Here is a 25,438-nt window from a genome sequence, read left to right on the forward strand (position 1 = left end):
GTGTTACAATCATTTCAATGGTTGACTGGGTGGGAGGGATCTGCTTCCAAGCTCACTCACACAGTTTTTGACAGGTTCACCTCCTTACTGACTGATGACTGGAAACATCAGTTTTTTGCTATATGGGCCTCTCCATTGTGCTACTCATAACATGACAGTTTGCTTTTTATGGAGCAAGAGTTTTTGATAGAGAAAGACGGACCAGTAGAAGGTGAGCAAGAGAGAAGTCAAAATCTTTTTAGTGACATCCCATCACTTTTACAAATTCCGTTCATTAGATCTAGCCTACACCCAAGGGGAGGAACTGTGCAAGGGCCTGAATATGAGGAGGTGTACATCATTGGGGACAAATTTAGAGGTTGCCTGCCACATTGCAGATGTTTTCAAGCTTTTAAAATTTTCTTTAAATATAGCAAGAGTAAGGAGAAATAGACAAATCCACTATTATACTTGTAGACTTCAACACTGCAGAAAATTGATAGACCAAACAGGGAGAAATCATTACAGATATATTTGATGTGAACAGCACTATCAATCAACTTGATTTAATTGAAGTTTTTTAGAATACTTCATCCAACAACAACAGAGTATACATTCTTCTCAAGCTTGCATTGAATGTTCACCAAGATACATCTATCACACACACCTTAACAAATTTAAGAGTAAAAATCATATAAAGTATGTTCTCAGACCACAGTGGAATTAAATAAGAGCAACAGAAAGATAACTGGAAAGTCCCAACTATTCAGAGATTAAAAACCCAACTGTAAATAACAGACCAAATGGGCCAAAGAGAAATCTTAAGAGAAAATTAAAAATATTTTGAACTAAGTGAAAATAAAATTAAAATTTACTATTATTTATGGGATGCAGCAAAAGCAGTGCTTAGAGGGAAATATATATCTATACCTATATATATGTCTATATATCGATTTCTGTCTATCTCTATATAGAGATATATTTGACAAGAACAAAAAACTAAATCAGTACTTCTTCTATCTTAGAAAACCATAAAGAAAAGGAGTAATTTAAGACTCGAGCAAGCAGAAGAAAATCAATAATTAAATTAGAGCAAAAATCAGTGCAATTGAAAACAGGAAAACAGTAGAGAAAGTCAGTGGAACCAAAAGATGGTTCTTTGAAAAGATCAATACACTGATAAACCTCTGGCCAGGCTCACCAAGAAAAAGAAGAAAAGACATAAGTTACCACTTTAAGAAATGAGAGAACATCACTATTGATTCCCTCGAGATGAAAAGAATAATAAAGGACTACCCACATATTTGAAAATTTAGATGAAATGGACTAATTCCTTGAAAGACTCAAAAGGACCAAAACTCACAGAGGGGAAATAGATAACATGAAAGGTCTGTATCTATTAAAGACATTGAATAGAAAATTATTAACCTACCAAGAAAAAGAAAGCTCTAGGCCTAGATGGTTTTCTTACAAATTTTACCAAACACTTAAAACAGGAATGATACAATTTCTCCACAATCTGTTCCAGAAAACTGAAGTAGATGGAACACTTCCCAACTCATTCTATGAGGCCAGTGTTGCCCTAACACCCAAACCAGACAAAGACATTATAAGAAGGGAAAACTGCAATATCTCTCATGAGCATAATAGATACAAAAGTTCTCAAAAAATTTAGCAAATAAACTTCAACAATATATAAAAAAAATTATACCCTATGGCCAAGTGGGGTTTATTCCAGGTTCAACATTTTAAGGTCAGTCAATGCAATCTACCACACCAATAGATGAAGAACAATCATATAATCTTATCAGTTGATGCAGAGAAAGAATTTGGCAATATTCAGCACCCATTCATGGTAAAAACTCTCAGCAAACTAAAAATAAAGGAGAATTGCCTCAACTTGAAGACCTCTACAAAAAAAACCTATAGCTAACATACTTAATGGTCAGAAGCTAGATGCTTTCGTTTAAGATTGGGACCAAAGTAAGGGTGTTCTGTCTGACCAATCCTATTCAGCATTACACTGGCAGTCCTAGCTAGTGCAATAAGCAAAGGAAAGGAAATAAAAGACATACAATTTGGAAAGGAAGAAATAAAACAGTTTCTGTTTGCAGATGACATGAATGTCTATGCAGAAAATCCCAAAGAATTGGCAAATAAAACTTCTGAAACTAATAAATGAGTAGAGCAAGGTTGCAGATTACAAGGTTAATATATAAAATTCATTACTTCCCTATACATTGGAAATGAACAATTAGAATTTGAAATAAATATTATAATAATATTATTTATAACTGCATGAAAACAAAAAGAGGAGCATTTAGATATAAATTAAAAATATGTACAGGATATGTATTCAGAAAACTATGAAATTCTGATAAAAAACCAAAGGAATTCTAAATAAATAGATATATGATGATCATGTATTAAAAGATTCAAAATTGTTAGGGTGTAATTCTTCCTAACTTGATCTATAGATTCAATGCAATTCCAGTCAAAATTCCAGCAAGCTATTTTGTAGATATTGAAAAACTGATCCTAAACTTTGTATAAAAGACAAAAGATCTGGAATAGCCAACACAATAAATACTGAAGAAGAAAAAAGATGGAAGAGTCACACTACCTGATTTTGACTTAATATAAAGCTACAGTAATCAAGATAGCTTTATATTGGCAAAAGAACAGTGGCATAGATGAATGGAACAAAATAGAGAGTTCAGAAGTAGACCAATAAAATACAGTCAACCGATCTCTGATAAAGGAGTAAAGGCATTTCAGTTGAGAAGACATAATCTTTCAACAAATTGTGTTGAAAAAATAGCCATTCATATCAAAAAATTAATAATAATCTAGACAGAAGCCTTACATATTTCACCAAAATTAACTCAAAATGATCATAGACCTGAATGTAAAATGCAAAACTGCACAACTCCTAGAAGATACCATAGAGAAAACCTAGGTGACCTTGGATTTGGCCATGAGTTTTTGATAAAACACCAAAAAAAAACCACCCCATGGTCTATGAAAGAAAAAATAATGATATGTTGGACTTCATTAAAATTAAAAATTTCTGCTCTGTGAAAGGCACTGTTAAAAGAATGAAAAGACAAGCCACAGATTGGGAGAAAAGATTTGCAAAACACATATCTGATAATAAACTTGTATCCAAAATATACAAGAAACATAAAAAATTCAACAATAAGAATACAAATAACCCCATTAGAAAATGGGCATATGATCTGAAGAGACAACAAATCAAAGAAAATCTACATATGGCAAACAAGCATTTGAAAAGATGTACCACATCATTTGCCATTAGAGAATTGTCAATTAAAACAATGAGATGCCATGACACAGTTATTAGAATGGCCAAAATCCAAAAAAAAAAAAAAAACCAGAAAACAATTGCTGGCAAGAATGTAGAGCAAGAGCTCTCATTCATTGCTGGTGGAAGTGCAAAATGGCACAGGCACTTTGGAATACAGTTGGGCAGTTTCTTACAAAGCTAAACATAGTGTTATCATATGATCTGGCAGTCATGCTCCTAGATATTTACTTAACTGATTTAAAAACTTACATTGTCACAGAAACCCGCACGAACATATTTATAACAACTTTATTAAAAATCACCAAAAGCTGGAAGCAATAAAGATACGCTTTAATAGGTGAATTGATAAATTGTGGTACATACATACAGTGCAACATTAATGATGAAAAGAAATAAACTGTCAAACCACAAAAAGACATGGTTGGATCTTAAATGCATGTTGCTAAGTGAAAGAATCAAGTATGAAAAGGCAACATACTGTATGATTCCACTTATATGGCATTCTAGAAAAAAGCAAAACTAGAGAGATGGTACAAGATCAATGGTTGCCAGGGGCTCAGGAGAGAGTGTTGAAAAAAATGAATGAATCTTTAAAACCCACAGATGTAGTGAGAAATGTAGATGTAGACAAATTAATATAATACAGTATATTTAGTTCTAGAATAAGAATACAGGTGAGGAGCAATGAATTCTTCCTTGGAGGGGAGAAGCAACAGTGAAAGCTGTTATTTGTCCTTGACTTGAAGCTGAGCAAGCATATATCTGCTGGACAGAAGTAGAAGTAACATTTCAGATGCAGGAAATAGCATGGACAAGACCATGACTCCTTGAGACAAAGTGACATATTCAAGGAATGCAAGTATTCATAGGGCATGTAGGGTATGTGAGATGGTGTGGGTGGAGATATGGCTTAAGTAAAAGGCGGGAAATCTGAGTTTGAAAAGGTGCGTAGAGGTCAGAATGTGAAGGGTCTTACACTTTTGCCTTTATCCAAATTAATAAATTGAAGCCATTGGATTTTTTAAATAAATTGAATATAGATCTGTAAGGTAATAAGATAATGAGAGACAATGTAGAGGCTGTTTGGAAAGAGAAAGGTTGAAGGTTGAAAATCCAGAGAGGAAGATTTCAGAGCGAGGTGGGTGATGGATGCTGAGGGATTTGAACAGGCAGTAGGTGTGGGAATGAGAAGGAGGAGGAGAACTGAACAACACTGGGGTTGAATGGATGGGAAGTGGTGCGCAGTTGAATGTGGATTAGGAGCAAGGAGGAGAAGCCATGAACATGTGGCAGTTTCTTGTTCAGCTGGATGCATGGAAATGCCATGAACAAGGACAAAAAATGAGGGATTAAGGTATAAAGGGAAAGATGGTGGGTTTAGTTTTGAATAGTGTGAGTTTAAAGTACTACTTTAAACATGTTACTAAGTGGATATTGTCTGGGAGCTGTTAAATGTGTGTGTGTGTGTGTAAATATCATAGTTTGGGGATCATAGGTGTACAGGTGGTAATGAGGTAATGGAATGAATGAGATTACCCAGACCAAGTATGCAGAGATTAGTCAATATCAATTTTGTCTTGAACTAAGGATATAGCCCTAAGGAATAATAATAACATGGGGTCAAATAAGGGGGAAAGAGGAGCAGGGAGAAGGCAGAACATGAACAGAGAAATAGGAGGAGAATTAGAATAGAGAATTATTATAAAAGGACAGAAGTTAGGCCATAGGGAAGGTTTGGTCAGCAAAAACAGAAGTTGCACAGAGTACAGGTAAGATGTGGATGGAGAAAAGGCCTTCGGATAATTCAATTTAGTGGACATTGGTAACACTAGTGGAAGTCTTAGTAGAATCATGGAATCAGAATGCATGGGATTAAGAGTGAACCAGGGAGGCAGAGGGATGCAGAGAAATGCACAGCAATTCATAGGTCCTGTGCTAGTTCTGTTGGGCAGGTACATATGTTCTTTTGTATATCGGATACTATATTAAAAGTGATACTGGAGGACAAAATGCAACTTTAAAGAAGCAAAAATTACAGCTGAGGATGAAAGGATAGCAATAAAATATTACTTGTTGAAGTCTTTTGTTAGTGAAAAGAGTAAGAATGGAAGCTGATTGGGGTAGACAAGATTACGGAAAAGTGTTATAATGTGGAGACATTTTTATCTATGCTGAACAGAAGGAACTGGTAGATGGGGAGAGATTGAAGCTAAGAGAGATGGGCAGTAATTAATATAGAATATAGTAGGAGTAGCACAAGGAAAGATAAACTTTAGACAAGATTAGAAATATCTTCTTTTGAGACATGTAAATCCAATGCAGAAAAGAATGAATATATTGGAAATGACAAGGAGAGAAATAGGAGAACCTTATTTCCAAAGGTAGAGATCAGTGGTCGTCAAATATTAGAGTGGTTCAGAATCACTTGGACAATTTATTGAAAAAGTTGGTTCAACTTATCGCTGAACCCCAACCCTAGAGGTGGGAGTCTGAGATAGGGCTGGGGATCTGTAGTTCTAATAAGTTCCTAGGTAAAACTTGTGGAACTGACCTGGGGACCACATTTTGAGGACTCTGGCCTAGACTTTCTCAGAAGTAGGAGGTTAAGTCATCTGCTGAGAATAAGGGGGTGCGGACCCTCCACTGTCCTTTCAACAAAAGGCATACATTGTTCCTGGTCACCAAGCATGCGTTTCTGTCTGGGGGCATTTCTTTTTTCTGTGCCATGCCAGCTGACCTGTGGTGGGACTGAACTCTCAGGTGTGAGATAACAGTACTGCTCTAAGAATGCTCACATCTTAACGATGCAATAGAACTATTGTCAGCTGCATTTTCAGTTGAATAGGAAGAGCTCAGAGATAAAGTAGGCAGGGAATCTTGTTTCAGGGTTTTCCTAATAGTGCACTTTTTCATAAGAAACAGTTCTGGCTTCTCCTTTGTTATTCCCTCAAAGAAGATTATAAATGTCAGTTTGCTTGTCTCCCACCTCTTTCTGCCTGAGGGCTGCGCTTTGCTTCTCTAAATGTTTCAGTTGTGAACATGATGATTCTATTTGGGCATCTATTAACTTAGGTGTGATGTCCTTAAAGTTCGCTGTCCCAACTTTCACCTACACTGGGGAGAGTGGTGTCAGTTGCCCCGTTGCTGTCTGGAAGGCTGGGAGCAATTTCAACTGTTCTCATTATCACGGAAGGGAAATGCGGTCAGTCCGCTGAGATGGTGGTTCAGAAACATGGGCTATGCTTTATTGCTCCCACAATCTGTAACAAGTTTACAGTCTGATGAAGTTTTCAATAAAAATATTTTATGCTTTGGGGTTGCCTCTCAACTACAGAGCCTAAGGCCCTGTTTTAAAGATCAAAATACCCACAAATGCTGTGCACAAATGCCATAGATTCAACAAAAGCTGGTGTGAAGATGGGAAATTGATGGCACATCTGTTTAGCTCCCACCAGGCTTTACCACCCACTGAAATCTTTTGGCTACAGAAACTGCATTTGTGACTTCTGCATCAGGCATTGCAATCTACAAGTCAGCAATTCACAAAGTTCCCCCTGGATTCCCCCTGTCAGGTATGTGAGATAATAGACAGTGGATATTTAAAACCATGCATCATCCACTCCATACCTTGTTGCTTATATATTCTCGATAAGGTCAAAATTGTATTAGAATTTTAGGATATATATTAGGATATATACTATATAGAAGGTACTTAGGATAGGATCTGGTCTATATGATTATAATAATTGGTATAATACTTTAATATTGGTATTAAATATAATACCAATAATATAATATTATACAATAATATAATAATATAACAGTGTAGTGTTGGTGTAATATAGATAATATTCTCACTATAATACATTATAGTATATAAGGCCCTTTCCAACTCCTATTTTATTTAAATTTAACTCCCACAACAACTTTGCAAGGTGGGCACTTTTTCCTTAAGGTAAAACAAAAATAAAAATGACTTCAACCTAAGTATGATCATGGGCATGAAAGGTTTCATAATAGAGAAAGACTTCATTTTTGATGATTGGTGGCTGACAGCTTTCAACTCTCCGCCTCTCCCCTTTCCTCTTTGCCCCACATCTAGGAAGGATAAGTAAATCTGCACACTCCCTCCCTTGGTGCCTGTGAGAATTTCAAAAGATGCAAAACTCTGCTCTCTCTGGGAATCCTCATCCCGGCCCTACCCCCCACCCCTTAATCATAATAAAACCCTAAGCCACCTTCCACCTCCCTCTCAACTTTGTTTCACCTTAGGCGGAACCTGAGCCCTTCTCCTTGGGGAATCCTTTTGCTGTTTATCATATGAGTAGTAAACTAATTTCATATCTATTAGTCCTGTGTGTCGTTCATCCTGACATCCGTAAATTCCTGGGCAGGGGCTGCCCAGAATCCTGCAGGGGATGTTAGGTGCCCGGATAAAACAGGTTTCTTAGTTTTAAATAAGCTAATAGTGCTTTATTCCTTCAGATACGTGGTCATTTCAGACAACAAAAATAGTGAAAAAATATTGTGGTTAACTCAGGGCTAAGAACTGAAAGATGAACAGGACATGGTCTCTGTCCTTCTCGTCAGTAGTTGTAGTCTCATAGAAGAGGCAGACATGTAAATTAAAAAACTACAAAATTATGTCATATGTAGTATGTACAAGGTACTATGGGAATGCAGGACAGTGAATGGCTGTGAATCTTCCTGGATTGAACAACACGTGTGTAAAGTCATAAAAGCATGAAAGAGGATGGAATGTTGAAGGAACTGTATTCATATTTATTTGGCTGTAGAACAGGGTGAGTGTGGTGAGATGCAGTTGGCAAGGGCCTTGAAGGCTCTGCTTGCATATTGAATCTTATCTTAAGGACATTGCTGAGCTACTGGAGGGCTTTAAGAAATGGAATCAAAGAAGAATGTTTTTATTTTAAATAGTTCACTTTGATGGTAGTGTGGAAGATAGATTGGTATTGAGACACAAAGATAATTTAGACTTGCTTTAGTCCAAGTGAGCAGTGATAATCGCTGCTGAGTCAGGACAAAGGCAAGGAAAATGGTCAGAGGAGGACATATTTGTGCCAGACACTGTTCTAGGAGCTGAGATACAATGGGATGTAATGGAGAAATCTGTTTTTTTGAAGTTTATGTTCTAAAGGGGTACATAGGAGAGAACCCCTAATGTCCACCCTTTCCTTCTCTCTAACAGTAAGAAAACTTTAGAATTGTAACTGAGTACAAGGCTCCCCAGAAAATAGATGGTTCTTTTTGGCCTTTCTTGCAGCTTCGTTTTAAGTCTAGCTAGAACCTAATTACACTAGATTCTGGCCAGGTCATGCCCTTGAAATCAAAGGGCATCCTTTTCCTTCCATTCTCCCCCTTTCTATGGGCAGGAATGAGTATGCAGCGGTGAGGCTGCTTGCACTTTGTGGCCAAGGTTAACACCACGGGCCTGATGGAGCAGCAAAACTAAAGGGCCCTGAGTATGTGACAACTTCATAGAGAGCCACCACACCACACTGGGTTTTAATGTGAAGTAAATACCGTTCTATTGTTGTTTTGTGCTTCTCTCTGACACGGCATCTGAACCTGTATCATAAATAATACTGGGAGAGACATACGATTGTAGTGGAGGTTTACATAAAGGGGATGCCCAGATCATGAATCTTACAAAGGCAGTCATCTAAAAGTATAACTAAGTTATATAAATATGTTGTATACAGTTGGATCTGTTATGCTTAATATATTATTCAAAATAACTACTAGCTGTAATTTGCATGCAAGGAAGAGGTTTACAGAATGCCCAAGCCAGTTAGTTGGTTGTTCTTCAGACAAGAAAGACCCACTTATACAAAGTACTTACATCTGAGTATGCCAGCCAATGTGATGAGAGCTGAATATCCCTTCATTATGTCTTCTTATTATCTGATGTACTTACTAATCCAATCTTAAGTAAAATGGTTAGTTAGTTGATAAAGGCATGAGTCTGTTCATTGAGGTGCAAGCTGATTACAATAGTGATTACAATAATTAATAGAAAACTATAGACTGAAATAATGTGATGAAGGAAATAACCAGGGTGATGTGATGGAGTAACTATGAGCTGAGCAAAGGAATGGTACTTAGATAAGGTAGCTATGAAAGACCTCTGAGAGGAGATGATATTTGATTGATACCTAAATGATAGAAAGCAGTTAATCTATTCAAAAAGTGGTGGTGAGGGGGCGCAGGCTGTTAATAGGCAGAGGGAATAGAAATATAAAAGCCCTGGGATGGGAAAGAGCCTAGTATATTTGAATAGGAGACCGGAGACCAGTGTGGCTGGAGCACAGAAAGCAAGGGGGAGGAAGGAAGTTGGGATTTGAGAGGCAGGGAGCAGTTAGATCACCTAGTTACTTGTAGGCTATAGTAAGGAGTTTTGTTTTGTTCTATAAGCAATGAGAAGCCATTACAATGTTTTAAAAACATGACAGGATCTGACTTTAAAAGAATAGTGTTTTGGGTACAGGTACAATGAATTGCAGGGTCAAAGTGGAAGCAGAGACTATTGCAGAAAAGTGATTTGAAACAGGATGATTCCAGAGGAGCTGGAGAGAAGTGAAAGGATTTTAATTGCTGTTTAGAAGTATATTGATAGGGCTTGCTAAAGGGAATGCATGTAGAAACCAATCCTATGCTTTTTGCTTGAGCAGCTGAGTTGATAGTGGTGCCATTTGTTGAAATTAGAAACACCTGGGGAAAGATTTTGGTGGCTATAAACCAAAAGACCCATTTTGGACAAGTCAAGTATGAAGGTGGCCATGGTTTGTGATGGCCATGGGCAGTTGGAGGTATATGGGTCTGGAGGAGAGTTAGAAATTTGATAAGTCATCAGAATAAATATAGCAGTAATACTTTAAAAGTTCATTTGGTTTATAAGTACCTCAAATAAACTAAAAGTACAGAAAATAATTCAACAAATACTCACCATCTATTGCTATACCTGCTATCCAGATTTAACAAATGTTGACACTTGGCCTTTTGTTGCTTCAGTCCTTTTAAAAACATGATGTTGCAGATAAAGGAGTGAGAGCATTCTTAAAGATGGTGGGAAGACAGTGGCTTAAATGCATTTCAGTTCTCATTCACTCTGAGCTCTTCCTCTTCTGCCAGTAGACAGGTCCTGGAGGATAAGAAAGAAACCTCAGATTCTTTCACAACCTTGCCAAAGATAGGACAGGAATTTCTCCCTTCTGGCAAGGGGAGAGCCTGGAAATCGGCAGTGAAGAGTCCCAGAATGAGGATGAGCATGCCCGTATCCTGCGACAGCTTAGCCCTCAGAAACTCGTGATCTCACGCAAATTTACATGCATAGGAATATATCTAATACTCTACTTCTGGATTCCTAAACGCTGAGAAGTAACCTAACCAGTTGCTGGATCCTTTCTACCTTTTAGGTTGGGAGAGCATGAAGAGGCCAAAGCAAGAATATGAGAGAGGTTTCCTCCTGATGCCTCGACATGATACCAGTGAGGTACCAACCCCCACACTACTGAATTATAAGAACGGAGGTTGGCAAGACTGCTACTGCTTAATGAACCTTAAGCCCCCAGGAGAAGACCAGGAAAAATATCAATGCAACTAAGGGCATTAAGTTACCGGAGAAATGAAGAGCAAGGAGAAAACACAGAGGAAGTTCCTGTGAAGTGAAGACACTTGGGGAAGACAAAGACTTAAGGCAAAAACAAAGTACTTGACATTCAAGTATTGAACAAAGAAAGACTTTTTGAAACCAAAATCATTTAAAACATTCAGCAGATGAATCGAAACAGCATAAAATCTTTGAGATTAAAAATAGCACACACAGGGCTTCCCTGGTGGCTCAGTGGTTGAGAGTCCGCCTGCCGATTCAGGGGACACAGGTTCGTGCCCCGGTTTGGGAAGATACCACATGCCACGGAGTGGCTAGGCCCATGAGCCATGGCCGCTGAGCCTGCACGTCCAGAGCCTGTGCTCTGCAACAGGAGAGGCCCGTGTACTGCAAAAAAAAAAAAAAAAAAAAAAATAGCACACACACACAGACACATACAAACACACAACTTGCGTACACATACATAAACTAATGTTCTGAAAGATCAAGTGGTAGAACTATCTCAAATGTCAGAGAAAAATACAAGGATGTAAAAAAATCTTTAAAGAAAAAAAATATTCAAAATTTGGTTCAATAAGCCCTAACGTGTAAATAATAAGCGTTCTGGAAGAAGAAAAAGACATAGATGAAAGATAAGCAATAGTTAAATAAATATCAGACAAGTATTTCCCAGAGTTTAAGAAAGACCTGAGTCTGAAAATTGAATGTGCTTACAATTCCAGGCAAGACTGATGACAACAGACTCACATCTAGATATACTCTAGCAAAGTGCTGGGATTTCAGGTACATATAAGAAAAATGTCTTTAGGCTTTCAGAAAGAAAGAACAATTCAGTTACAAGAAAAAAATGTAAAATGAAATTTAACTATTAATCTTCAACATGAGAAACTAAACTAAATAGAAGGGTACAACCTACAAACTACTAAGAAAAAAGGACTGCAACCCAAGAATCCTCTATTCAACCAAGATACCAAGATGTAATTCACAACTGTGTTAAGGAAAATGATGGGTTTGATTAATATGAAGGATCTTGAGATGGAAAGATTATCCTGAATTATCCTGGTGGACTCAATCTAATCACATATGTCCTTAAACGTAGAGAACATTTCCTAGTTGGAGAGAACCAGAGAAATGGTAATGTGAGAAGGACTTGACCTGCTGTTGCTGGCTTTAGTGATGGAGGAAGGGGCCATGGACCACGGAATGTGGGTGGCCTCTAGAAGCTGAACAAGGCAAGGAAACAGATTTTCCTCTAGAGCCTCCAGAAAGGAACCCAGCCCTGATGACACCTTAATTTTAGCCTGGTGAGACCCATATCAGACCTCTGACCTACAGCACTGTAATGTCTTAGTCAGTTTGGACTGCTATAACAAAGTACCTTACACTGGGTCACTTATAAACAACAGACATTTACTTCTGACAATTCTGGAGGCTGGAAGTCTGAGATAAAGGTGCCAGCATGGTCAGTTCTCGTAAGAGTCCTCTTCTGGGTGGCAGCCTGTGAACTTCTTGTATCCTCACAAGGCAGAAAGAGACCTAACTAGCTCTCTGGCCTCTTCTTATGAGGATACTAATTGCATTCATGAAGGCTTCACCCTCATGATCTAATTACCTTCCAAAGATCCAACCTCCAAAACACTGGGATTAGAGTTTCAACATATGAGTTTTGAGGGGACACAAACATTTAGTCCATTGAATATAAAATAATAAGTTTGTGTTGTTTTAAGCCACTACATTTGTGGTCATTTATTATGGAAAGAATAGAAAATGAATATAATCTCTCTTGGGAAAGAAAGGGTATTTGTAGAGATAGAATGGTTTAGAGCGTATATCATCTACATACCCAATCTGAGGAAAATACTTGATAAAGAACTTTAATAAGTAGCAGATTAAAACAGAAAACTCCACATAGTTGAAGACAAAGAGTAGAAACAATGATTAGAAATGAATCTTGCAATATGTAAAGTTAAAACTAAGTGGACAATTATGGACTATAAGGGAATATGTAGTACAGGGGATAAATAAGAATTACGGATGGGCAGCCACTATGAAAAACAGTATGGAAATTTCTCAAAAAACTAAAAATAGAACTACCGTATAACCCAGAAATTCTATTCCTAGGTACATATCCAGAAAAATGAAAACACTAATGAGAAAATATACATGCATGCCAATGATCATAGCAGCACTATTTACAAATAGCAAAGTTATGGAAGCAACCCAAGTGTCCATCAACAGATAAATAGATAAAGAAGATGTGGCATATATATATACAGTGGAATACTACTCAGCCATAAAAAGAATGAAATTCTGCCATATGAAACAACATGGATGGACCTGGAGGGTATTATACTAAGTGAAATAAGTCAGACAAAGACAAATACTGTATGATATCACTTATATGTAGAATTTAAAAAATAATACAAATGGATGTATGTAGCAAAAGAGAAACAAACTCACAGATATAGAAAACAAACTAGTGGTTACCAGTGGGGAGATGGAAGAGAAGTGTATGGGATTAAGAGACATAAACTGCTATGTATAGAATAAATAAGCAGCAAGGATATATTGTGTATAGCACAGGGAATTATAGCCATTATCTTTTTTTTGAGTAACATTTTTTTAAAAAATATATCTTTATTGGAGTATAATCACTCACAATACTGTGTTATTTTCTGTTGTACACCAAAGTGAATCACCCATGTGCATACATATGTCCCCACATCCCCTCTCTCTTGAGCCTCTCTCCCACCCTCCCTATCCCACCCCTCTAGGTCATCGCAAAGCACCGAGCTGATCTCCCTGTGCTATGCTGCTGCTTCCCACTAGCTAACTATTTTACATTTGGTAGTGTATATATGTCGATGCTACTCTCACTTCACCCCAGCTTCCCCCTCCCACCCCGTGTCCTCACATCCATTCTATGTCTACGTCTTTATTCCTGCCCTGCAACTAGGTTCATCAGTACCATTTTTTTTTTATTTCATATATATGCGTTAGCATACGGTATTTGTTTTTCTCTTCCTGACTTACTTCACTCTGTATGACAGACTCTAGGTCCATCCACCTCACTACAAATAACTCAATTTCGTTTCTTTTTCTGGCTGAGTAATATTCCATTGTATATATGTACCACAACTTCTTTATCCATTCATCTGTCAGTGGACATTTAGGTTGGTTCCATGTCCTGGTTATTGTAAATAGAGCTGCAGTGAGCATTGTGGTACATAACACTTTTTGAATTATCGTTTTCTCAGGGTATGTGCCCAGTAGTGGGATTGCTGGGTTGTATGGTAGTTCAATTTTTAGTTTTTTAAGGAACCTCCATACTGTTTTCCATAGTGGTTGTATCAATTTACATTGCCACCAACAGTGCAGGAGTGTTCCCTTTTCACCACACCTTTTCCAGCATTTATTGTTTCTAGACTTTTTGATAATAGCCATTCTGACTCGTGTGAGGTGAAACCTCATTGTAGTTTTGATTTGCATTTCTCTAATAATTAGTGATGTTGAGCATCTCTTGGCCATCTGTATGTGCCTCTTGGCCATCTGTATGTCTTCTTTGGTGAAATGTCTATTTATGTCTTCTGGCCATTTTTAAATTGGATTGTTTGATTTTTTTGATATTGAGCTCCATGGTTTTTCTCTTTCATCACTTTAAGTATATCCTGCCACTCCCTTCTGGCCTGCAGAGTTTCTGCTGAAAAATCAGCTCATGACCTTATAGGGATTCCTTTGTATGTTATTTTTCATTTTTCCCTTGCTGCTTTTACTAATTTTTCATTGAGTTTAATTTTGTTAGTTTGATTAATATGTGTCTCGGTGTGTTTTTCCTAGGGTTTATACTGTATATTTTGGAGATTAATCCTTTGTCAGTTGCTTCGTTTACGAATATTTTCTCCCATTCTGAGGGTTGTCTTTTCGTCTTGTTTTCGGTTTCCTTTTCTGTGCAAAAGCTATTAAGTTTAATAAAGTCCCATTTGTTTATTTTTGTTTCTATCTCCATTACTTTAGGAGGTGGGTCAAAAAAGATCATGCTGTGGTTTATATCAAAGAGTGTTTTTCCTATGTTTTCCTCTAAGAGTTTCATACTGTCTGGTCTTACATTTAGGTCTTTAATCCATTTTGAGTTTATTTTTGTGTATGGTGTTAGGGAGCGTTCTAATTTCATTCTTTTACATGTAGCTGTCCAGTTTACCCAGCACCACTTATTGAAGAGGCTGTCTTTTCTCCATTGTGTGTTCTTGCCTCCTTTGTCGTAAATTAGGTGACCATATGTGTGTGGCTTTATCTCTGGGCCTTCTATCCTGTACCATTGATCTATATTTCTGTTTTTGTGCCAGTACCATACTCTTGATTACTGCAGCTTTGTGGTATAGTTTGAAGTCGGGGAGCCTGATTCCTCCAACTTCGTTTTTCTTTCTCAAGATTGCTTTAGCTATTCAGGGTCTTTTGTGTTTCCATACAAATTGTAAAGCTTTCTGTTCTAATTCTGTGAAGAATGCCATTGGTAGTTTGATAGAGATTGCACTGAATCTGTAGATTGCTTTGGGTAGTATAGTCATTTCACAATATTAAGTCTTCCAATCCAAGAACATGGTATATTTCTTCATCTGTTTATATCATCTTTGATTTCTTTCATCAGTGTTTTATAGTTTTCTGAGTACAAGACTTTCACTTCCTTAGGCAGGTTTATTCCTACGTATTTTATTCTTTTTGTTGCAGTGGTAAATGGGAGTGTTTCCTTAATTTCTCTTTCTGATTTTTCATTGTTAGTTTATAGGAATGCCAGAGACTTCTGTTCATTAATTTTGTATCCTGCAACCTTACCAAATTCATTAATTAGTTCTGGTAATTTTCTGGTGGCATCTTTAGGATTTTCTGTGTATAGTATCACGTCATCTGCAAACAATGACAGTTTTACTTCTTCTTTTCTAACTTGTGTTCCATTTATTTCTTTTTCTTCCCTGATTGCTGTGGCTAGGACTTCCAAAAATATGTTGAATAAGAGTGGCGAGAGTGGACATCCTTGTCTTGTTCCTGATCATAGTGGAAATGCTTTCATTTTTTCACCATTGAGTATGGTGCTTGCTGTGGATTTGTCATATATGGCCATTATTATGTTGAGGGAGGTTCCCTCTATGCCCATTTACTGGAGAGTTCTTATCATAAATCAGTGTTGAATTTTGTCAAAAGCTTTTTCTGCATCTATTGAGATGATCATATGGTTTTTATTCCTTAATTTGTTTATGTGGTGCATCACATTGGTTGATTTGCGTATACTGAAGAATCTTTGCATCCCTGGGGTAAATCACACTTGATCATGGTGTATAATCCTTTTAATGTGTTGTTGGATTCTTTTTGCTAATATTTTGTTCAGGATTTTTGCATCTATGTTCATCAGTGATATTGATCTATAATCTTCTTTTTTTCTGATATCTTTTTCTGCTTTTGGTATCAGGGTGGTGGTGGCTTCATAGAATGAATTTGGGAGTGTTTCTCCCTCTGCAATTTTTTTGGAAGAGTTTGAGAAGGATCAGTGTTAGCTATTCTCTAAATGTTTGATAGAATTTGCCTGAGAAGCCATCTGGTCCTGGACTTTTGTTTGTTGGAAGATTTTTAATTATGCTTTCAATATCATTACTTGTGATAGGTCTGTTTATATTTTCTAATTCTTCCTGGTTCAGTCTTAGAAAATTGTACCTTTCCAAGAATTTGTCCCTTTCTTCATGGTTGTCCATTTTACTGGCATATAGTTGTTTGTAGTAGTCTCTTATAATCCTTTGTATTTCTGCGGTGTCAGTTGTGATTTCCCTTTTTTCAGGCTCCAGACACGCAGGCTCAGCGGCCATGGCTCACGGGCCTAGCCACTCCACGGCATGTGGGGTCTTCCCGGACCAGGGCACGAACCCGCGTCCCCTGTATCGGCAGGCGGACTCTCAACCACTGCACCACTTGGGAAGCCCAACAGTCTTTATTTTAAAGTCTATTTCATCTGATATGAGTATTGCTACTCCAGCTTTCTTTTGATTTCCATTTCCATGGAATATCTTTTTCCATCCCTGCACTTTCAGTCTGTTTGTGTCCCTAGGTCTGAAGTGGGTCTCTTTTAGATAGCATATATATGGGTCTTGTTTTTGTATCCATGCAGCCAGTCTGTGTCTTTTGGTTGGGGCATTTAATCCATTTACATTCAAGGTTATTATTGGTATGTATGTTCCTATTACCGTTTTCTTAATTGTTTTGGGGTTTCTGTTGTGGGTCTTTTTCTTCTCTTGTGTTTCCTGCTTAGAGACGTTTCTTTAGCATTTATTATAAAGTTGGTTTTGTGGTGCTGAATTGTCTTAGCTTTTGCTTGTCTGAAAAGCTTTTGATTTCTCCGTCAAATCTGAATGAGATCCTTGCTGGGTAATCTTGGTTGTAGCTTTTTCTCTTTCATCACTTTAAGTATATCCTGCCACTCCCTTCTGGCCTGCAAAATTTCTGCTGAAAAATCAGCTCATGACCTTATAGGGATTCCTTTGTATGTTATTTTTCATTTTTCCCTTGCTGCTTTTACTAATTTTTCGTTGAATTTAATTTTTGTTAGTTTGATTAATATGTGTCTTGGTGTGTTTTTCCTAGGGTTTATACTGTATGGGACTCTCTGTGTCTCCTGGACTTGGGTGACAATTTCCTTTCCCATGTTAAGGAAGTTTTCGACTATAACCTCCTCAAATATTTTCTCAGACCCTTTCTTTTTTGCTTCTTCTTCTGGGACCCCTATAATTCGAATGTTGTTGCGTTTAGTGTTGTCCCAGAAGTCTCTGAGATTGTCTTCAATTGTTTTCATTCTTTTTTCTTTATTCTGCTCTTCTGCAGTTATTTCCACCATTTTGCCTTCCAGCTCACTTATTTGTTCTTCTGCCTCAGTTATTCTGTTATTGATTCCTTCTAGTGTATTTTTCATTTCAGTTATTGTGCTGTTCATCTCTGTTTGTTTTTTCTTTAGTTCTTCTAGATCTTTGTTGAATATTTCTTGTATTTTCTCAGTCCATGCCTCCATTCTATTTCCAAGATTCTGGATCATCTTTACTATCATTACTCTGAATTATTTTTCAGGTAGATTGCCTATTTCCTCTTCATTTATTTGGTCCTGTGGGTTTTTACCTTGCTCCTTCATGTGTGACATATTTTTTTGCTGTCTCTCTCTCTCTGTTTTTCTTTTTTAATGAGTGGGATTGTGTTCCTATCTTACTGGTTATTTGGCCTGAGGCTTCCAACACTGGAGTTTGTAGGCTATTGGGGAGAGCTGGGTCTTGGTGCTGAGATGAAGACCTCCATGAGACCTCACTGCAATAATTATTCCTTGGTATCTGAGGTTCTGTATTAGTCCAGTGGTTTGGACTTGGAGCTTCTACTGCAGGAGCTTTGGCCAGACCCCAGCTCGTGAACCAAGATCCTTCAAGCTGTGTGGGGGTGGCAAAAAAAATAAAAAAGAGAGAATGGTAACAAAGTAAAAAATAAAATTCGACTAGGAAACTAACACATGTTAGAAAGAATATAAAAATAAAAATATACATGAATCAACAACTGGAAGGTACAACGGTACCACAATAGTGAAAAAGAGGAGGAGGGAAAAGAAAAAAAAAAGAAAAACGGGGGAAAAGGCCTTGGCTGTGGAGGGCAGGGCCTAAGCAGGGGTGAGGTTTGGGCAGTGGGCGGGGCCTATGCTCAGGACCCACAGGGCTGGAAAATGCCCTGGAGGCTGTGGGGGGGTGGGGCTTAGGCTCAACGGAACAGAAGGGGCCCAGGTGTTCCCCTCATTCCTGGTCTCAGAGGGCAGGGGACCTCACATGGGAGCCCAGCAGGCTTCCTGGGCTTGAGTGTGTGGGGCAACCGCCCTCCTCTCCTCTCCTGCTCTGGTCCCGGAGGGCCACTCCCACCTACCTCTCCTGTTCTCCCCTCAGCCTCCTTCCTATGCCCTCAGGACCAATGTGGCCAAGGGGAGGGGGGGCCTTAGAGAGTGGGGGACCTCACCTGGGAGCTCAGCAGATTCCTGGGGCCCAAGTGGGCGGGGCAGTCGCCCTCCACTCCTTTTGTAGGGCCCCTCCTGCCTGTTTCTCCTTATCTCCCCCACCTCGGGAGCTGATCCTGTCTGGCCTCCACTTCTTCTTCCCACTCAGTCCCACCACGTCCTATCGGTTCACTTGGGGGTTCCTCCTGTCTACTTGGGCATCAGAGTCCCCCACCAGTGGCTGGCAGGCACCCTAGTTGTGGGGAGACGCTAACTAGGCGTCCTCCCACACCGCCATCTTGACTCCGCCCCCTTGAGTCTATAGCCATTGTCTTGCAGTAACTTTTAATGGAGTATAAACTGTAAAAATACTGAATCTCTAAATTGTATGCCTGAAACTAATATAATTACTGTAAATCAACTATACCTAAATAAAAATAAATCAACCAAGCAACCAACCAACCTGGCCTTAGAGCAAAGGCAAAAAAAAAAAAAAAATCTGGAATAAAAATGACATGATGAAAGGAAAACCTATAATAATCCAGAAATAAATATAATAACCATTTTAGCATAGCCTGGGACTTGGGGGTTTCAATGAAAGCCCTGCAAAATTTGCTTCTGAGTAGTTGAGGGGTAGGGAAAATATTATAAAAGACCAACTGTATTTGGGAGAAATGAGGGAAGAGCATATAATGGTAAAGGACATAACATATCTTGTGGTCACATAACAGTAGAGAAGCTGTTTTGATTATAAGCACTGGGAAAGGAAAAACAGCTATTAATGGAATACAAAAGTATAGTAGTCTTTTCAAATTAAAATGGGGCAAAAAAGAAATAAAAATCAATGTAATCAAACCAGAAAAAAGAAAAATACAAAGAGGGTACAACAAAGTGAAAAAAATGTCCTCTTGCTATTTAGCTTTATAAGGTTGGTAACTATAAGGAGAATTGGAAGTAAAATATACATGGTATAACACTAAATGTGAATAGACTGAATGATCTCACTGAAAGACAGAGCCTGTCAGATTGGATCATATGACCCCTGAGCCTCATGCTGTTTTTAAGAAACACAGTTAAAATAAAAGATTAAACAATCTTTGAAAATACATATATAGGGAGTTTTGATAAAATGTAAGTTCTGCTTGAAAAACACAGCAGTTGCAGATTACAGAAATTCTCTAGACCTGAAATGAAACAGAAAAACAAAACAGGGGAAGGTTGAAGCCATTGACTGGCTGGGCCCAAGGAGTGGAAACAGAAACTGAAGAAAACTGTTGAAGATGCTCATCCAGGGCCTTAGGTTTTCAGCCTAGTTCCAGAAATGGTGGAACCAGAAAGACTGGAGGACAAAAACAGTCTTACCTTTATAAGGTACACATACCATTTGAGAAGTGGTGAAAGTTATTACTAACTATGGTGTTAAACTTAAATCAAGAATGCCTTTGTAATTTCAGCAAAGATTATACAGTTTGGATAATCGAAATAACTCATAAGATTTCCTCATCCCATATTCATGGAAGCCTCTTAATAATGACAAAGTATAAGTGATTGCAGGAGAAAAAGTGCAGAAGACTTCCAAGAGGAGTCCCCAAGGTCCTTTCTTAGTTGTACAGAATGCACTTCATCTCTGGATCATGAGCCACCAAGATGCAAGTGAGGAATTTTTTTTTCAGGAGAGCTCTGGCAGAAGTTTCCAGGCAGATCTCTCTCCCATAGTCAAGTCAGTCTCTTTAATTGGTTACAGTAGTTGTAAACCATCAACAATCAAGCTGGCCCTGAGTGCCATCAGTGGTGTTAAACTTTAAACAGCACATTATACATTGTTAGTCTATTCATTGTTATCTTGACCAAAAATCAGCTCCTGATGTCCGGTTGTCCCTGGAGATAACCAAAAACTCTTCCAGTCCAGCTGCAATGTAACTGTATTTTGCAGTCCACCCACCTGACTTTTGGTCAAGCCTCTTAATTATAACTTGCTTGTTATTGTTCTTTTTTCATGCATCTTTTGCACCATTTATAGAACCCCCCCCAAAATAAGCAGAAATGCAAATAACAAAATACTAATTACTTGTTTCATCTAATAGAGTATAGGTATTGTTTTAAAGAAATATTTTGGTTTTCCAAATATCCAGCACAGGTTTATTTGTAATCTTGCACATGTTTGTCAACCCCTTTACCTCCTTTTATCACCAAAATATGACTTTTATGTAAGGCATTAATAGATTGATTTAATGTAAAGATTAATTGATTGCCAAGTAAATCTAGTTCCTCCTCTAGCCAATTAGCTTCCATTGGGAGAAAATTCTATAGGGATTTTAATTCAATTTCCTAATACATTTGATCATTGATATTAGTATTATGATAGGATTTTTTAAAAAATAAATCAAGTTATCCTTACCAATTTCCTCATTATTATGTAGTTACATTATGTTTTAGACTACAATCATTACAAAATGTCAGTTAGAATTAACTTCCTAACAAGAGCAGCTCTTGTCCATATAATAGATGTTGTAATGGACTGGAGTATAAATTAAGTGCCAAATCTCAGTAAGTTCTGATTTTGGGTCTCTTATGGGTATAGCCATATACCCTGTTTCATACTACACGATCTCACTGATACAGGTCCCCAGTGGACTTTAAGTGATACCCATCTTGCCGCATCTGTAAAATTATAGTCAATTGCAGTAGGTTTCCAATTCTGACACTCCTATTAGTATATGTTTAGTTTTTGTTATGTGTAGAGACTTGGCAATTACAGAGCATTCTTCTCTATGAACTTCCATAGGCTAGGGCGCCATAAGTGTCCCCAAACTTTATTCCTTGTACTTTTACTACCAAGACCTCAGGCTAGGGCAGGGAATGTGAATTGAGTTTGACAATTTGGAGACCATTTATGACTTCACAGTCCCCCACTTTAGGCTCTGTGAGTCTAGTGGTGCTGGTTCCCAAGAGGGGCACTCGAAGCATGTTAAGAGTACTTAACATGTACAGTGCCCCATGCCATAAGGGTGTCTCCTTCAAGCTAGCACCTCGATAATGACTTTAAGTCCACTACATTCCATTCTAATGCTGGCAACTTCTAGATGGTATGGTGGTAGTAGGATTAGTGTACCCCTTGGCGTTTCCTCTCCACCATACCTCCTTTGCTGTAAAGTGATCCTTTGGCCCAAGTTGATAATATGTGGGATTCCAATTTGGTCATTATACAATTTGAGTCCTTGGCTAGTGGGCTGGCTGAGACACTGTTGGCAAGAAAGGCAAACTCAGACCAAGAATACATGTAAGTCCTAGCTTGATTAAACATAGATCAAACATTCACCCATTTTACTGCGTGAAAAGTATCTTATGTAATCAAATTGCTGCCAGGTGGCAGGTTGATCTCCTTGAGGGATGGTCTCTGCATTGCTCTCTGTTGCTGGCAGGCCCAACCTTAAGCAGCAGCAGTTACTAGATAAGCTTTGAAGAGGCGGAACCCATGATATTAGGTCCATTCATATTCTCCATTGCTACCACTCTGGCTACTCTGTTCAGAAGACCATTGACCAGGCTTCAGGGTAGCCACGTGCAGAATCTGGCTGATACCTACTCTCTGATTCATCCTTGGTGTTCTTTTCTCTTCTGCAATGGATTCTCTCTGGTAGGCATGAACATGTGCTCTAACAATCCCCATACTTTGTGCCCACCTTCATAGGTTCATCCACATGCCTCTTATCCTGACCTTCCTATACCCATCTTCAAAAGTTGCATATTCCAGGGTCCGGACCAGCCAGTCAGCTAAGTCCTTAGTTCATATATCCCAGTCTCAGTCCACTTCTCTTTTTCTTCCCTTAACTGCAATTTTCCAGGGCTGCTCTGTAGCACAATAGCAATTCATTTTTAGCTTACACCCACATACTGAGTTGACCTAGCCATGTACCCATCTTGGGCTTTTTCCTCCTCACCTCCTCACAGGAAGCCTTCCATGAGTTCATAGGTGTGAAATGAGGGAAAAGCATTGCTGTCACAGTGACAGATGACATGGGGGTTTGGGACATATATTTGTGCAGCTCCCTGCACAAATATATTTCTAGGCCTGCTCACATTTGATCCCAGATGTATCACATTCATGTTATGGTGGATTGCTGCTGGGGACGCACATGAACTGTCTCTAGCGTACCACTGCATACAGCGAGTGGTGGGCAATTCTGGCTATATGGTCCGCTTGATGTCACTTGAGATCCCATTGTTTGATGCTCGGTTTCTAATGGGGCCCCAAGACATTCCAGGTGTTGTTTATCAATAGTTCAGAGTTCTCTGCTATAGATGTCATAGCTTTTCTCTAGAAACCTAGGAGTGTGTACTGTACATCATGTATTTTGCTGCCACAAATATCAATAATTCCAGTACCATGGGTGATGTAGTCCAAGCAACCTTCCTAGACCTTATACAGAACCTTTCCTTGCCCTGAGCTCAACTCAATGGCTTTCTATATCATCTGAAAAATGGGTCATAGCAGTATTCTCAAGTGTATTATATGCTGCTTCTCAAAAGCAAAGATGCCCATCAAACATTATGATTCTTTTTTACTGCTAAGAGATGTAAAGTAATAACTTATCCTTTACTTTCAAGGGAATATCCCAGGATGCCTATAACACTGGACCCCTAGGGACTTTACCTGTGTGCAAACTTCTAAATCTTTCAGGGTTTTGTCTCCCTCTGGAGCACGTGTGTCTTTCTAAGGCATCCTTCTAAGGCATATGATTAACATGGCATCGTCAATATAGTGGACCAGTGTGATGATCTGCAGAACGTCCACAAGGCTCTTCTGGCAATATTATGACAAGAGGAAGGAGAATTAAAACAGCCCTGAGGCAAGACTGTGGATGTGCACTGTCGTCTGTCCATGTGAACGGGAACTTACTATTCTTCTTCCTGATAAGAATTAAAAAGAAAACATTTGTCAAGACTGTATTAATCTGCTTTGGGAGAGGCATGGACATATATACACTACCAAACGTAAGGTAGATAGCTAGTGGGAAGCAGCCGCATAGCACAGGGAGATCAGCTCGGTGCTTTGTGACCGCCTGGAGGGGTGGGATAGGAAGGGTGGGAGGGAGGGAGATGCAAGAGGGAAGAGATATGGGAACATATGTATATGTATAACTGATTCACTTTGTTATAAAGCAGAAACTAACACACCATTGTAAAGCAATTATACTCCAATAAAGATGTAAAAAAAAAAATCTGCTTTGGTAAATATACCACATGTGGTACAGCAGCTGCAATTCAAGTGACTGCTTGATTAACTTGTGGTAGTCCATAAGCTTCTATGGTCTACCTAACTTTTGCAGGGGCCAGACTGGCGTATTAAATAGTGTTATGCTGGGGACTACCACTCCTATGTTCTTTAAGATTTTGAGGGTGGCACTGATTTCTGTCACCCCTTTTAGATGCTGTTATAGGTTGAAATGTATCCCCCCAAAGATATATTGAAGTCCTACCCTCTTGTACCTGTGAATATGACCTTATTTGGAAGTAGGGTCATCGTAGATGTAATTAGTTAAGATATACCCATACTGGAGTAGGGTGGGCCCTTAATCTAGTGAGACAGGTGTCCTTATAAGAAGAGGGAAATTTAGACACAGATACAGATACAGAGGGAAGACGGCTAGAGAGAAGACAGAAGGAGGCAGATTGAAGTTGTACTACCACAAATCAAGGGATACCTGGGGGCTACCAGAGGCTGGAGAGGCAGGAAAGATCCTCCCTTAGAGGCTTTGGAAGGAGCATGGCCCTGCTAACACCTTGCTTTCAGACTTCCAGCCTTCAGAACTATGAGAGAATAAATTTCGGTTGTATAAAGCCATCCAGTTTATGGTACTTTGTTATAATAGCCCTAAGAAATTTATATGGATGCAATATAAATATTAAAAAAATTATTATTCTCATGGAATGGTTGTAGGGGCACTTTCAGGATCTTCTCTTGGCTTTCCTACAAAACATCTCTAATTTTACAATTCAAGGAACAAAGTTAGGGTTCTGCCAATTGCTAAATATACTCGTTCCAATTATGCATTTGGAAACCAGGGAAGTGACCACTGTGAGACAAACATGGTTAGGATACCATTTATCAGCTGACTTCCACACACGTCTTGCTCTTAAAGGGAAGGCCATGATGGTATTTGGGATCTCTGGTTATCAGCATCAATCTGTGTTCAATAGCTTTGAAAGGTCTGCATAATCCACAGGGCTAGCTGTGGTGTTGCAGGGACTTCCCTTTAGATGATGTGTTCTGGGTCAGAGAACTGGGCATGTGAACATAACTTTTCATTGAGGGTGGCTGACCTCAAACTTTTTCTCATCAGTTCTTGATCTCTATTTTATATGTATGTGTCTATACCCTTTTTGGCTGCCCATCTATCTTGTTCCTAGGAATCCTGTGTTCTATGGGCCATTTCCATAAATTTTGTGGGTTAGGCCTTGCTGACTCATTCTGAACTTGCTACTGTTTATAGTAATTCTGTCC

At 38.6% G+C, this 25,438-nt stretch overlaps 1 protein-coding gene across 1 annotated transcript in view; it reads left to right on the forward strand.

Annotated features, from left to right (window-relative positions):
* PDE4B (phosphodiesterase 4B) overlaps window positions 1-25,438 on the forward strand; it is a 481,867-nt gene that overhangs the window by 10,984 nt on the left and 445,445 nt on the right. The gene's annotated exons all lie outside the window — the stretch shown is intronic.

The sequence above is a fragment of the Delphinus delphis genome, chromosome 1 (genome assembly GCF_949987515.2).
Source record: "Delphinus delphis chromosome 1, mDelDel1.2, whole genome shotgun sequence".
Lineage (NCBI taxonomy): Eukaryota > Metazoa > Chordata > Mammalia > Artiodactyla > Delphinidae > Delphinus > Delphinus delphis.